Source organism: Podarcis cretensis, assembly GCF_951804945.1.
Source record: "Podarcis cretensis genome assembly, chromosome: 16".
Taxonomy (NCBI): Eukaryota; Metazoa; Chordata; class Lepidosauria; order Squamata; family Lacertidae; genus Podarcis; species Podarcis cretensis.
In genome coordinates, this window is record NC_137186.1 from 39,496,925 (window position 1) to 39,511,634 (window position 14,710).

The 14,710-nt window shown below is 42.6% G+C and overlaps 1 long non-coding RNA gene across 2 annotated transcripts in view; it reads right to left on the minus strand.

Moving 5' to 3' along the window:
• The window catches only part of LOC307205073, a 448,154-nt gene that overhangs the window by 148,772 nt on the left and 284,672 nt on the right, over nucleotides 1–14,710 (minus strand). Inside the window, exon 2 of one of the 2 annotated variants that reach the window (XR_013833828.1) lies at nucleotides 2,660–3,203. This is a non-coding gene — a long non-coding RNA (uncharacterized lncRNA). Of the gene's footprint in view, nucleotides 1–2,659; nucleotides 3,373–14,710 lie in introns of those variants that run through there. The other variant, XR_013833830.1, reaches the window with a different exon arrangement.

The following is a 14,710-nucleotide window of genomic DNA, read 5'->3' on the forward strand; positions in this document are numbered from 1 at the left end:
CATATTCTGAATGGCCTCCTCGATCTCTAATTGTATTATTTTATAATTCAGGATTGTTCTATTCCGGAGAGTCAACTTTGGTAAATCATTCTTCTTTAGAAACTGTTCTATCTCTGATTCGTTTTGCGGCCCTTGAGTATATAATTGTTTGAAATATCTCTGGAAGGACTTTCTGATTTCCACTGGATTCTGAATATTTCTTCCCTCAATTTCTAAATTTGTTACTGTATTCAGCTTTTGTCTCTTTTTCAGCTGCCATTCTAGCAGCTTTCCACATTTATTTGCCGATTCAAAGGATCTTTGTTTCATTAACTTAACTTTCCATTCCACTTCCTGGTTTATCAGTTTTGAATATTGTGCTTGATAATGTTTAATTTCTCTTAATATCTCCTTTGATTTCGGTCTCGATCTTAACTTCTTCTCGCCTTCTTTAATTTTCTCCAAGATCTTATCTTTCTTCTCATTCTGTACTTTTTTCTTGATAGTATTCTGTTGTATCAGAAACCCCCTCATGACCGCCTTGCTTGCGTCCCATACAGTTCTTTTTTCCACCGTAGTATTCAGGTTTATCTCAAAATAGTCCTTCAAAGCTTTTTGGGCCTTTTTAATAATGTCCTGATCTCTAAACAAGTTGTCATTCATCCTCCATCTAAAGGAGCCGGTTGGAGTTAATCTCATATCCATCTTCACCGCATTATGGTCGGAGCAAGTCTTTGGGCAGATTTCCACTTTTTTTATCTTGGGTGCCAGGCCTCTGGTTATCCAAATTTGGTCGATTCTTGTCCATGTCAGTTGGGCTTCAGAAAAGAATGTTCCTTCTCTTCCTAGAGGGTTCTTTGTTCTCCAAATGTCAATCAAGTCCATGTTGTCAGTCATGTCAAAGAATGTTTTCGGTAGTCTGCCGTCTTTTGTCACATTTTGGCTATGTGACTTATCCATGTTGGTTGATACCACTCCATTCAAATCTCCCATCATAATGATGTTATCATAGTCCAGATAATCCAGCATAATCTCGTGCAGCTTCTTGTAGAATTCCGATTTTCCCTCATTTGGCGCATAAATTCCTAATAACAAAAACTTTTCTCCTTGGTTCTGGATCTCTATTGCCAAAATTCGTCCTTGTTCATCTTTAAATAGAAATTTTGGTGACAGGCTCTCTTTTGCATATATCACCACACCTCTTTTCTTTACTCGGTCCGATGAAATAAATTCTTGGCCTAATCTTTTATTTATTAACACTTTCCTATGTAGCCTATGGGACGCAGGTGGCGCTGTGGGTTAAAGCCTCAGCGCCTAGGGCTTGCCGATCGAAAGGTCGGCGGTTCGAATCCCTGCGGCGGGGTGCGCTCCCGCTGCTCGGTCCCAGCGCCTGCCAACCTAGCAGTTCGAAAGCACCTCCGGGTGCAAGTAGATAAATAGGGACCGCTTACCAGCGGGAAGGTAAACGGCGTTTCCGTGTGCGGCTCTGGCTCGCCAGAGCAGCGATGTCACGCTGGCCACGTGACCCGGAAGTGTCTCCGGACAGCGCTGGCCCCCGGCCTCTTGAGTGAGATGGGCGCACAACCCCAGAGTCTGTCAAGACTGGCCCGTACGGGCAGGGGTACCTTTACCTTTACCTTTTACCGCTCATTGCAATGCCTTGGATATAACTCGGCTGAGGAATGGCAATGCTTATATGGTTGGTTTTCTTACTCTAAAGCTAAGAAGCTGACACTCTGTAGTTTTATAATTTGTTTTATAACTATTATTATTATTGTTATTGTTATTGTTATTATTACTATTATACTGCCTCTGGAGCACAGCAGGTCATATTTTATTCAGGTTGCGCTTTAAGATGCAACACTTAAAGAAGTGGCAAAAGCTCTGCCCCCAAGGAGCTTGGAAGGGTGTTTATCAGCCTGGCCCAGCCAGGCCACCAGTTCCTGCCACTGGGTCCCCAGACGCTCTTCAGTGGCAGTGTCGCTTTTGAAAAGAAGCCAAGCTCACTCCCATCCTCTCAGGCCACGGGTCCCTGTGATTAATTCTGAGTTGCGTAAAGTAGTGGGTGTTAGAAACTGGCCCCAGCGGGAAAGACTGGCTCCTCTTCCCAGGCTCTCGGGGCCTGTCGCTGGTGACCTACCCTGGCTGGCATCCAGACAGACCAGGAAGGTCTTGGATAAGCGACATTTCCCTCATGAAAGGTGCACACTCCCTTCCCCCTTGCATAGCAGCAGGAGAAAGAAAACAGCCAGAAAGTAGTCTATTTCATTGCTACTTTTATTCCTGACTGTACACTGTACAAAAGCATGTCTGCTCACTCAGAATCCTCCGAGCAACTCACTGACTCCTCCCGGACACAAACAACAGGAAGGTTTCATGTTACACTGAGAACACAACACTGAGAATAGCTTGGAACTTCCTGTCCCACGCTTAGACCCATCATGTGATGTAAACATCGAATTGCTTCTTCGCAGCTGCTGAGCACTCATATCATAACAGTGGGCAGCTGCCACGGATGGGAGTCCAGCTGAGGTTCCATTCAAAAGCGCTGCCTGGCATCCATCAGTGAAGGACACCCAGGGGCCACTGGGAGGCGGGGAGCACGTGACGTGGTTTTGCGGGGATGGCAGTTGTCAGCACCATGCCAAGGGCTGATCCTGCCCTGAGGGGTGGCACTTACCTGACATCAGGGTTGCGAAGAGCAAGGCGCATGGTGCACAGGCCGGTCCGTCCGATTCCAATGAAGACGAACAGAGGAATCAGCTGTAATAAACAGAACATTTTGAGATCAAAAGCCGAAGTTGAAAACCGGAATAAGTCGCCTAAGACAGTGTGCGTGGGAGAGGTCAACTACGAATGACACCAGATTCAGGTGGAAGGCCATGTTGATCTGTCATAGTCAAAATAAATAACAAGATGAAAAGATCTTTTTTAATAATTCCAGTGGCACCTTAAAGATCAACTCAACATAAGTTTTCAAGATATGAGCTTTCGTGTGTAATACACACTTCGTCAGATACTTCAGCCTTATAACTGTTGAGGACTGTTATGGCCAGTTGGTTCCACAGGGAAGGGCGAGGGATTCTTAAAGGGATAGATGACCAAAATTAGCTTCTAATTGCATTCTATACAAGATCTTAAAGTAGCTGTCTTATTGCAGAAGAATTTTAGAAATACACTTGAAAGAGAAGTTGCTGAATTACAACTCATTACCAAACTAAAAACTATGAAGAGACCTGGTCTGAATGGAGATATTGGATTCATGTCCCATTATACATACTAAAGTTAAATTACTGGAATTATTAAAAAAGATCTTTTCATCTTTCATCTTGTTATATATTCCGAATGACACCTGCACACAGACAAGCAATTTCCTTGGGCAGACAGCGTCTGCCCCCAGGTTGCTAACTAATGCTTTTTAAGTCTCCCGCTGCAATTTTTATTTATGAGAGAATTTCTAACCTGCCTTTCTTCCAAGGATTCCAGGGGAGCTTACATTATAAGAAAACACAATAATTACAATTGCCAGCAAGGGCTGCCCAGCCTCTCTTACAGCAGATTTCGCAACATCAGTTGGGATATCCCCACCCCCCAACAACAGTGTGGGGATAGGAAGTTATTTAAAACATAATTTTGGTTCTATGTGGATTTATTTTTTTTATTTCACAAGATGTAGGTACTGCTTGATTGTAATAAAACCTCAAAGTGGTTTACAAAAAGCATAAGACTAATAATCAGTAGAAAGCTGTGAAATCAACTGTTTAAAACATTCAAAACATAATTAAAATCAGTCCTAAGCTAAAACCCAGATTAAAGCACATGTCAACATTCTACACGTCCAGACAGGCTTGCCTAACCTAAACAAAACTGTTTTCAGCAGGCACCAAAAAGAGTACAGTGAAGACATCTCTGGTGTCAATAGGCAGGGAGTTCCGAAGTGTGGATGCTGTCACACAAAAAAACTGATTTCTTACCATAGCTGTCAAGCGTCCCTTATTTGGCGGGACAGTCCCTTATCCTAGCGCCATGTCCTGCTGCTGTCCCTTATTGATGATGTCCCTTAGATTTCCCGGGTTTCAAAGGAAGCAGCTCCTCTCCCTCCCTCCCTGCCGGCCAGGGAGGAGGGAGGCTCCAACTGTGTTGCTTGGCTGCGTTGCTCACCCAATAAGGAGTCTAAGAACGACTGGGGGGTGGAGCTTGCATGCCTTGTGCCGATCAAATCGGCCGCGTTGCCTGGGGACTCACCTTTGCTCAGTGCTTCCCAGCAGAGAGGTGACGGTGGTTTTCCTTGCTGCATCCCTTTTGCCGGGTTGCTGGGCTGTGGGAACCACCGCTTGAGGCTTCGTTTGGCTGCTGAGTGGGCTTTCTGCCTTTGGCTGGCTGGGCTTTCTGCCTCGGAGGGGCTCAGAAGTTGAACATACCTGTGTTTGGAATATCCCTTATTTTGGCTGCTGATCCCTTATTTTCGAGGCTGCTGGTCCCTTATTTTCAAATCTGTAAGTTGACAGCTATGTTTCTTACAGATGCAAAGCAAGTATTCCAAGACAGAAGGATGCCAACCACAACAGTGCAAGTTCTGCAGACTGAAGCAGTCAAGTGGGCATAGATCTTGCAAGTAAACTGGTCCCAAGCTGTTGAAGGCTTTATGTACTAATAGTAACACACTGAACTTGGCCTGGTAGCAAATTGGCAAGCAGTGGAGGTTTGTGAGTACTAAAATGCTGATGGGGGTCTCACTCCTGTCAGCGATTGTGCCACAACATTATGCACTAACTGCAACATCCAGATCAAGCACAAGAAATGCCCTATAAGGAGTGAATTGCAGCAAGTCTGGAAGTAACCAGTGCACGGACTCCTGTGGCCAAGATTTTCCAGTCCAGGAATGGTCGTAGCTGATAGAAAGGCACTTCTAGCAGCCTGGACCTCCAGGGACAAAGCACCCGCAAACTGTGAACCTGCACTTTCAGGGGAGTGCAACCCCACACAAGAGAGGCAACTGAGCAGTTTCTTGGACACAGGAGCCACTCATCTGCTGTGCCTCCATCTTGTCAGGGTTCAAGCTCAGCTTGTCTTTCCTCTCCTGAGTCAGATGGAAAAATAGAGCTGAGTGTCATCAGCATACTCATCAGACCTTGCCCCAAAACTCCTAATGGCCACTCCCAGCAGCTTCATATAAATATTCAATAGCCTTGGGAATAAGGGAGTGCCCTGTGGCACCCCATAACATCACCTCCAGGGGACTGGAAAGCATTCTCCCAATGCTGCTCTCTGGACTCAGTCTCGAAGGTAGGACCAGAACCATTGTAACACAGGGCCTCCAAGTCCCACCTCAGGAGGATACCATGGTCAATGCTATCAAAAGCTTAAGAGATTTTAAGAAGGACTGGGAACCATTTACAGTGGTACCTCAGGTTACATATGCTTCAGGTTACAGACTCCGCTAACCCAGAAATAGTACATCAGGTTAAGAATTTTGCTTTAGGATGAGAACAGAAATCGCGCGGCAGCAGGAGGCCCCATTAGCTAGAGTGGTGCTTCAGGTTAAGAACAGTTTCAGGTTAAGAACAGACCTCCAGAACAAATTAAGTTCTTTTTTTTTTTAAAAAAAATGATATTTATTAAACTTTCCAATAAAAACATACAAATACAAAACAACTACAATAAAAACAAACACAAACAGAAAACAACAAGTATAATTTTAAAACTTATTTTCTCAACCTAATTTCCCCGACTTCCTCATACCTCACCGTTTTGTATTCTAGTTTCATTATCCCATCAGCAACTCCATTCCCTTATTTCCCCAAATTTTTTTACAAATTCCATTCCTTTTCTTACTCTAATGTCTCTGAAAACCACAATATTTTTAGGTCCATGTCAATCTAACATTCTTTAATCTTATAGTATTTGTTAAGATAGTCCTTAAATTTCTTCCAATCTTCTTCCACTGTTTCTTTCTCCTGGTCTCGGATTCTGCCCGTCATCTCTGCGAGTCCCATGTAGTCTGTCATCTTCAGCTGCCATTCTTCCAGAGTGGGTAGGTCTGATGTCTTCCAATACTTTGCAATAAGGATCCTTGCTGCTGTTGTGGCATGTAAAAACAAAGTTCTGTCCTTCTTTAACACCAAATGGCTGACCATACCCAGGAGAAAGGCCTCTGGTTTCTTCAAGAAAGTGTATTTAAACATCTTTTTCATTTCATTATATATCATTTCCCAGAAAGCCTTTATCCTTGGGCACGTCCACCAGAGGTGAAAGAATGAGCCTTCATTTTCTTTACACTTCCAACATTTGTTATCTGGCAAGTGGTAAATTTTTGCAAGCTTGACTGGGGTCATGTACCACCTATAGATCATTTTCATAATATTTTCTCTCAAGGCGTTACATGCCGTAAATTTCATTCCGGTGGTCCACAACCTTTCCCAGTCAGCAAACATAATGTTATGACCAATATCTTGCGCCCACTTGATCATAGCTGATTTAACTGTTTCATCCTGCGTATTCCATTTCAGCAGCAAGTTATACATTTTTTATAAATTCTTAGTATTGGGTTCTAACAGTTCTGTTTCCAATTTAGATTTCTCCACCTGGAAGCCAATTTTCTTATCCATCTTATAGACCTCCATTATTTGGTAATAGTGGAGCCAATCTCTCACTTTATCCTTTAATTTCTCAAAGCTCTGCAATTTGAAATTACTACCCTCCTGTTCTAAGAGTTCCCAATATTTCGGCCATATACATTCCATATTAAGTTTTTTCACAGCTTTTGCCTCCATTGGTGAAAGCCACCTTGGAGTTTTGTTCTCCAGTAGGTCTTTATATCTGATCCAAATATTGTACAGTGCTTTCCTGACAATATGATTTTTAAAGCCTTTATGAACCTTAACTTTGTCATACCACAAATATGCATGCCACCCAAAGAAGTTATTAAAACCTTCTAAATCTAGAATGTCTGTGTTCTTAAAGAGCAGCCAATCCTTCAACCAGCAGAAAGCTGCTGATTCATAGTAAAGTTTCAAGTCTGGCAGGTCAAATCCCCCCCTTTCCTTTGCATCAGTTAAAATCTTAAATTTTATTCTGGGTTTTTTGCCCTGCCAGCTAAATTTAGAAATATCTCGCTGGCATCCCCTAAAACACTCCATCTTGTCAACAATTTGCAGTGTTTGAAACAAAAATAACATTCTAGGCAATACATTCATCTTAATAGCTGCTATTCGACCAGACAAAGAAAGCTTCAAGTTTGACCAAATTTCTAAGTCTTTTTTCACTTGGTTCCAACATTTCTCATAATTGTCTTTAAATAAGTTCAAATTTTTAGCTGTCATATTAATCCCCAAATATTTTACACTCTTAACCACAGTTAAACCTGTTTCATCCTGAAACCTCTCCTTCTCTCTTACTGTTAGATTTTTCTCTAATACCTTAGTCTTTAATTTATTTAATTTAAATCCTGCCACTTGACCAAACTCTTGAATTAATTCCAAAACCCTTTTCGTACTGGATTCCGGCTCTTGCAATGTAAGTACCAAATCATCTGCAAATGCTCTCAATTTATATTGTCTCGCTCCGACCTGAACCCCTTTAACCAGCTGGTCTTTTCTTATCATGTTCAGCAACACCTCCAGGACCAAAATAAAGAGTAGTGGGGAGATTGGGCACCCCTGACGTGTCCCTTTTTCTATCCTAAGTTCTTCTGTAATAACATTATTTACAATTAGCTTTGTTTTTTGTTCAGAATAAATTGCGCCTATACCGTTTTCAAAACCTTGGCCTACCCCCATCCCATGGAGATTCTTCTTCATAAAGGTCCAAGAAATATTGTCAAAGGCTTTCTCCGCGTCCACAAATATCAAAACAGCTTTTGTATTTACATTTACTTCTAACATTTCCAAAATGTCTATTATGTTCCTTACATTATCTGATAAGTGTCTTCTCGGTAGAAAGCCCGCTTGATCCCCATGAATCTCCCCCATCAAAACTTTTTTCAGTCTCTTAGCTAAAATGTCAGCAAAAATTTTGTAATCCACATTTAATAAAGATATTGGGCGGTAGCAGAACAAATTAAGTTCTTAACCCAAGGTACCACTGTATGTACTTCAGATGCCAAGGAAATAAGCAGCTATCCTATTTTTAAAAGTCATCTGAAGGCAGCCCTGTTTAGGGATGTTTTTAATATTTAATTCTGTATTGTTTTTAACACTCGATTGGGAGCAGCCCAGAGTGGCTGGGGAAACTCAGCCAGATGGGCAGGGTATAAATAATAAATTAGTAGTAGTAGTAGTATATCTACAGAATCAATGTAAAGAAGTGGACTCACTTGCACAGTTTGATTAAACACTTGCAACCAACAAAACAAACTAATAAAATTAATGTAGAAATAGAAATATGAGGTTAGAATGATAAGAGAAGAGTAATAATTATCTTAAAGAATAAGAAATAACTAATAAGCAGGGTGAGATAAAGCACCAGAAAAGGTAGTTGAGGGAAGTCATGGGGGGAATTGGGGATTTACGGTATATTCTATTTCCCCCCCTTTTGTGTGAAATATGATGACAAAATTGAAAAACTTAATAAAACCATTAAACAACAAACAAACTTAAGAGCACTTCGAAAAGGAAGCTGTGATTATTAAGTCCCAGCAATGGTTTCTAAAAAATAAGTCATGTCAAACAAACCTCATTTCTTTTTTGATGGAGAAACCAGCTTGGCTTTTGACAAAGTCCCCCGTTATACTCTTGCAGAGAAACTGATAAAATGTGGGTTGAACGAGGTAACTGTTAGGTGGATTTGTAGCATAAGTGAGTCAACAATTTAGAAGGCAGGGCCAGACAGGAAAGAAAACCCCTTCCGGTATAAATGGGAAATACCAGAGTTGCGCCTAGTATGCAAATTCAAATATGTGTGAGTGTGGACTACTCTGGTCTAATCTGAATGGGATTAACAGCTAGATAATGTTAAAATGTAGACAAGCCATGGTGATGGGGCCTTACGTCTGCCCCCACCGCCTCTCCAACCCGTTCTCCAAAATGCACCATCTGACTTGCTCTTCTGCTGTTAGTTTCAGCTTGATAAAACACAAGCAGTGCCCACCATGGCAGGAGTCTGAGAATTCACACAATCCAAGATAAACCACAGAGCCTAGGACTTGCCGATCAGAAGGTCGGCGGTTCGAATCCCTGCGACGGGGTGAGCTCCCGTTCCTCGGTCCCTGCTCCTGCCAACCTAGCAGTTCGAAAGCATGTCAAAGTGCAAGTAGATAAATAGGTACCACCCCGGTGGGAAGGTAAACAGCGTTTCCATGCGCTGCTCTGGTTCTCCAGAAGCGGCTTAGTCATGCTGGCCACATGACCCAGAAGCTGTACGCTGGCTCCCTCGGCCAATAAAGCGAGATGAGCGCCACAACCCCAGAGTCGGCCACGACTGGACCTAATGGTCAGGGGTCCCTTTACCTTTACCTAAGATAATATTTGTTGTACTGTAATCATAACACTATAACTAAAATCAGAAGAGGTGTTATTATTTATGGCCTCCAGATGGCAGCACTGCAAACAGTCTTTACAGGTTTGCTGAGCCTCCACCCAGTTGTCTGTCTCCAGATTTTCACTCTGTAACCAACAATATCAAGGAGGGAAGCTTAGGCCAATACTGAGAGCACCTGTTTTGCACATAGAAGGTCCCAAATTCAGTCTCTGGAATCTCCAGCTGAAAGACGCAATTGCAGGGAAAGAATTTCTGTCTCTGCCTGGAAAGTCCCTGCCAGTCAGGTATTGCTTATTTATTTAAATATATCTATGCCGAATACAACATTTAAAGCATAAATTAAACACCAGAGATCAAAACATTGGAGATGCAAAGACTGTTGGTTTTTTTAGTAATTTGGTAAAAGAATAAAATGAGAATTCCTTGGATGCATAGATCCAGGTTTGGTGAGAGAGCCCCAACAGAGATTTAAAATTACAAAACATGCATCAAAGTAGAGTGTGGAAATATAGGCTGTTAGTTTATCATATTCCCTTCTAAGTTTCTTCCAAAATTTCCCCCTTCCCCTCAACATAGAAAGAGACCACACATTTGGTAAGTAAAAAATGGTTTACTTACAAACTCCTCAAATATCACATTCATGTCCTTTTCCATACAGCAGCAATAAAAGACAGGTGGTACAACTTAATTTCAAAATTGGTTTCTAAATGTTTCTAAATTATTTGCATAGAAACACAAAGATGGCTTGCTAAAGCCATGCGGTCTGGGCTTAGAGCTGGTTGGTTCACCTGGTGGAAAGAGAAAAAGAACAAAGTGTTTGGTAACCCTTCCTCCCAAGGTGAGGGTATGTCACCTAGCTAAGCCTGCCATGACAGCTTGCTCTATGGTCTTAACCCTTTCAACATTAATTAGATTTAAGCATGTTGGTTATATGAGGCTAGATACTGTATATCCCAGAAAAGCTTCCTGGAATAAAACAGTTTTATTCAGACACCTGGAAGTTAGCAGGTATGGGTCACTTTCAACCCTTTCTAGTGGCATTTGATCAGGCAGGATTCTCACCTTTCATGGAGTCACCTTTTTGCTCCAAGTATGTTTTTTGCCATCTCTGTTTGCAACTGCTCCATTAAACTGCTGGCTCTGCTGCTGCATTTCCCCATCAAACTGCTGTTCCATTTTGTCAAATCACTGGCTCTGTTTTTCCATCATCAACTCCACCCATTCCATAAGTATTGCTATTCCTCCCTCCATTTCACCTCAGACACACATCACTCACAGGTCCTCCTTCCTCCTGCAGAAAACGTGAATACCACTTCTAACACCAGTGTTGCACACCAACCCAATCTCCTAGTGATGAGATATTCCAGGGGTTCCAGGTGCTCACCAAGAGACTGGTTTCCTGGAACTGAGAGTCAGCAGAGACTGTGGTGTCTTTAGGATAATATTGCATGTGTGTGCGTGTAATATTGTGTGTGTAATATTGTGTGTGTGTAAAGGGACGCAGGTGGAGCTGTGGTCTAAACCACTGAGCCTCTTGGGCTTGCTAATCAGAAGATTGGCAGTTCGAATCACCGCGATGGGGTGAGCTCCCGTTGCTCGGTCCCAACTCCTGCCAACCTAGCAGTTCGAAAGCACGTCAAAGTGCAAGTAGATAAAGAGGTACCGCTCCGGCGGGAAGGTAAACGGTGTTTCCGTGTGCCACTCTGGTTTTGGTGTTCTGTTGCACCAGAAGCAGCTTAGTCATGCTGGCCACATGACCTGAAAAACTGTGTGCGGACAAACGTCGGATGAGCACTGCAACCCCAGAGTCGTTCGTGACTGGACTTAACTGTCAGGGGTCCTTTACCTTTACCTTTTTATGTATGTATGTATGTATACACACACACACAACCTGAGCCAAGAAGGAGGGGCCCACAGCATTAACACTCCAAACTTCTCTCTTAGTCACAGCCTTAAATTCCAGCAGAAATCAAGCATGGGTCTGTGTCCAGCTTTGCAGACTGCTTTGTTGCTGCTGACATCACACACCACAACTCTAGCTCTTGTATTCCTAACTACCAACCAGGGATGGGGAAGGGCCCACCATTTGCCCCATGGCATCAAGCAACTTCTTTGGTTATGCCAAGCATGGTCCTTACGTGGCTGGCTAATTGTTTTACAATTCCCTAGATAACGGCACTGGTTTGGTGAGCTTGGTCTTGTACCTTGGACTCAGAGGCATTATGCAGACTGACACCCCCCCCCCCCAAAACTGCAACAATATAAAATAAGCAGTTTATTATTTTGAGTGTGCATGTGTGTGTAAATGGATAATGTTACATTATTTATAAATTTTGTTAAATAACATAAAATAATAAATGCTGACATATTCTAACCTCTTTTTAGCTTGTTGCTGATATTGTTTCTAAAATGATTAAAATTGTTTTTAACTCTTTTTAATGATAGTTTTAATATTTATTGTAAATTGCTTAGCGGCTTTGCTACAGTCAACATACATACATACATACATACATACATACATACATACATCATTTTATTTTTATGCTTCCTTCCACAGTTAAAACCATGCTCAAGGTGACTTACAACATGGGGAAAAATACACAATTCAAAACACATAAACAATAAACAAAGCATCAAAAGTACACAACCAAATTGAACAATTTCCACATCATAATAATAAACATACAAAATAAAAATACAAAAAATAATATCAATACAGCAACAACCCACCACCAACACCTCCTAAGCACCCCAAGAATCAAGTAGTATACAGTATAAATTTTATTCAGTTGTTTCTTGACGCTAAACATATACGTATTTCTGCAGAAAACAAACAAACAAACCAAACCCAGAAAAAAGCCGTATTCCAGTGTGAGGAGGGGCAGTGGGCTACTGTGTCGATTCCTCCCTGCACTTTAGCTGCATCTGCGTCGCCCCCCAAAAGAGAGGCAGTTCCCTGTGAACAGATTCCGATGGATTTGACCAACTTCTATTCATCAGACAGTCCTCAGGAGGGCAGGGCACCCTCGGAGTCCGTCTCTGGGCTTGCTGTCTTGCAGAGGCTTGCCCGTGTTGCCATGGCTACCTCTGCCACATTGCAAGCTGATGTGACCAGCCTGCTCTCCAATGCCAACCCCACAACCGCCCTCAGTTGCTTTTGGGCAGCGCTTCTGGTTTCCCAGGACAGTCCAGACCTAGAGCGGTGGATCTGAGGTCAGTCTTTAATTGCGTTAAATTATGGAAGGGGAAGAGAGAGGAAACCTGGTCTCCTATTTGAAGGGTCCCAGAAGACACCTCTGTGGGAGTGTTTCCTGCAGGACTTGGGGGGGGGGGGAGTGTGAGCAGGGATAGGCAAATCCGTCTGTTTTGGTTTCTCTTGCCCAGTTTCTCATTGCACCAAACTTAAATTCATTTCCCTGCACTTCCAAATCTGTTTCTGAATGCTTGTTCTTTTTTAAAAAAAATCCTCTAGAAAATTCATCAGCATCTTAGCGTGAATGTCCCATAATATGCACCATTCTTTTCCCTAATACAGTGCATTTTGTATGTTATTTCTATGGCTACATGCATTGTTATGCGCAAGTTGCCCCGGTTTGTGCATTTTTCTATGCATGATTTTTGCATTGCACAATTCAGAGAAGCGTGAATTTTCAACAATATCTGTGTTTCAGTTTGCATGTTGTGTAAAACTAAATAGAATTGAACTTCTCCCCCAACCCCATGAGCAAGACAGATCTTAGCTAGACAGATCTGGAGTTTGGCTGCTTTAAAGTGTATATGAGACGGCATTTGATTATGAGGCCATGTTTGCTTAAAATTTAGGATCAGAATGAATTTTAGTATACGTAGGTTTTGATCTTGGCATTGCCCTAGGTGCCTTTACAAACTACATGCAAATTCAGCAGTTTGAGTTTGTGGGAGGTGGAGTAAATCTATATTGATGGAAGATAAGTCTATCAGTGTCTACTAACAACACTGGCTCTAAAATGGGATCAGACATGTTCCCAGAGGATGATGGCTGGATGAGTGACTATTTGCTACGACAGTTATATATCTAGGTTTTGAGGCAGTCTACCTCTGGTGGCCAGTTGCCACTAAATTGGCCTTCCACCTTCCTGTTTGTGGGCTGCCTGGTCTCTGACGGATGTAAGATGCTAGGAGGAACAGTGCCGTCCTTGGGCTCTGGAGGCAACCATAACCCAAGCGAATGGAAGCAGAACCAAAACACATTCAAAATGCTTTGGGCCCACTAGCTCAGCATCATGTGGCACAGTTAATTAAGTACATTACCAATCAGCTTTCGTTGACCTGATGCCTTCCCATCAGCCTCAGCCAGGACAGCTGTTGTAACCCAGAACATCTGGAGGGCGTCAGGTTGGCAAAGGCTGATATAGATAAGAATCAGTATTTTGCATCACAACTTGGGTTTTTTTTTTTTAAAAAAAATTGATTGGCATTTATATTTTGTTTTTGTTTTACAACCGGAAAAACAAAGCATTTGTCTCTATTACAGGCCAAATTCTGCAGATGTTCATCTATATAATTCTATAGAGAGTTTCCAGCATTGAATTCATTCAACCATGGGTGAGTATTTGAGTAGAGGAAGCATATCAAGGTGGGGAGAAGGAGGAGGAGGACATTAGATACAGGTGTACAGGTGAGGGGACGGAGAGGATCACAATCCGTAATCCATCTCCCTGCTCATCTTCTTAACGCCAGAAGAACAATGGTTCAGGCGGATTAAATGCAGTGCCAAACACAGAGCTTCATTCTCACCTTTAAACCAGGGATGAGGAACCTGAGGCCCTCCAGATGTTGGCCATGCTGATGGGAGTTGAAGACAAACAACATCTGGAGGGCCACAAGTTCCCTATCACAGCTTGAACCATCACCAGCCCTGTGGAGGGGCAGCCCAGGTGGTCCCATTGTAATCCAGTGGCAGATGCTGCAGTCCCATGCGCACGTTCTAGAGAGTAAGGCCACATCCACACCAAACATGGACCTTTCTGTGGTGGCTCCCCATTTGTGGAATGCTCTCCCCAGAGAGGCTCATTGGGCACCTTCCTTTTATATATCTTTAGGCACCAGGTGAAAACATTTATCTGTAACCAGGCTTATCAATCAATCTGTGGCCTTTTAAATGTGTGCGGCAGGGCTACTGGTTTGTTCTCGTTTGTCTTTGTTATATACCATATTTTTCCGGGTATAAGACTAGGTTTCCCCCCTAAAAATTAATGTCCAAAATTTGGGGGTG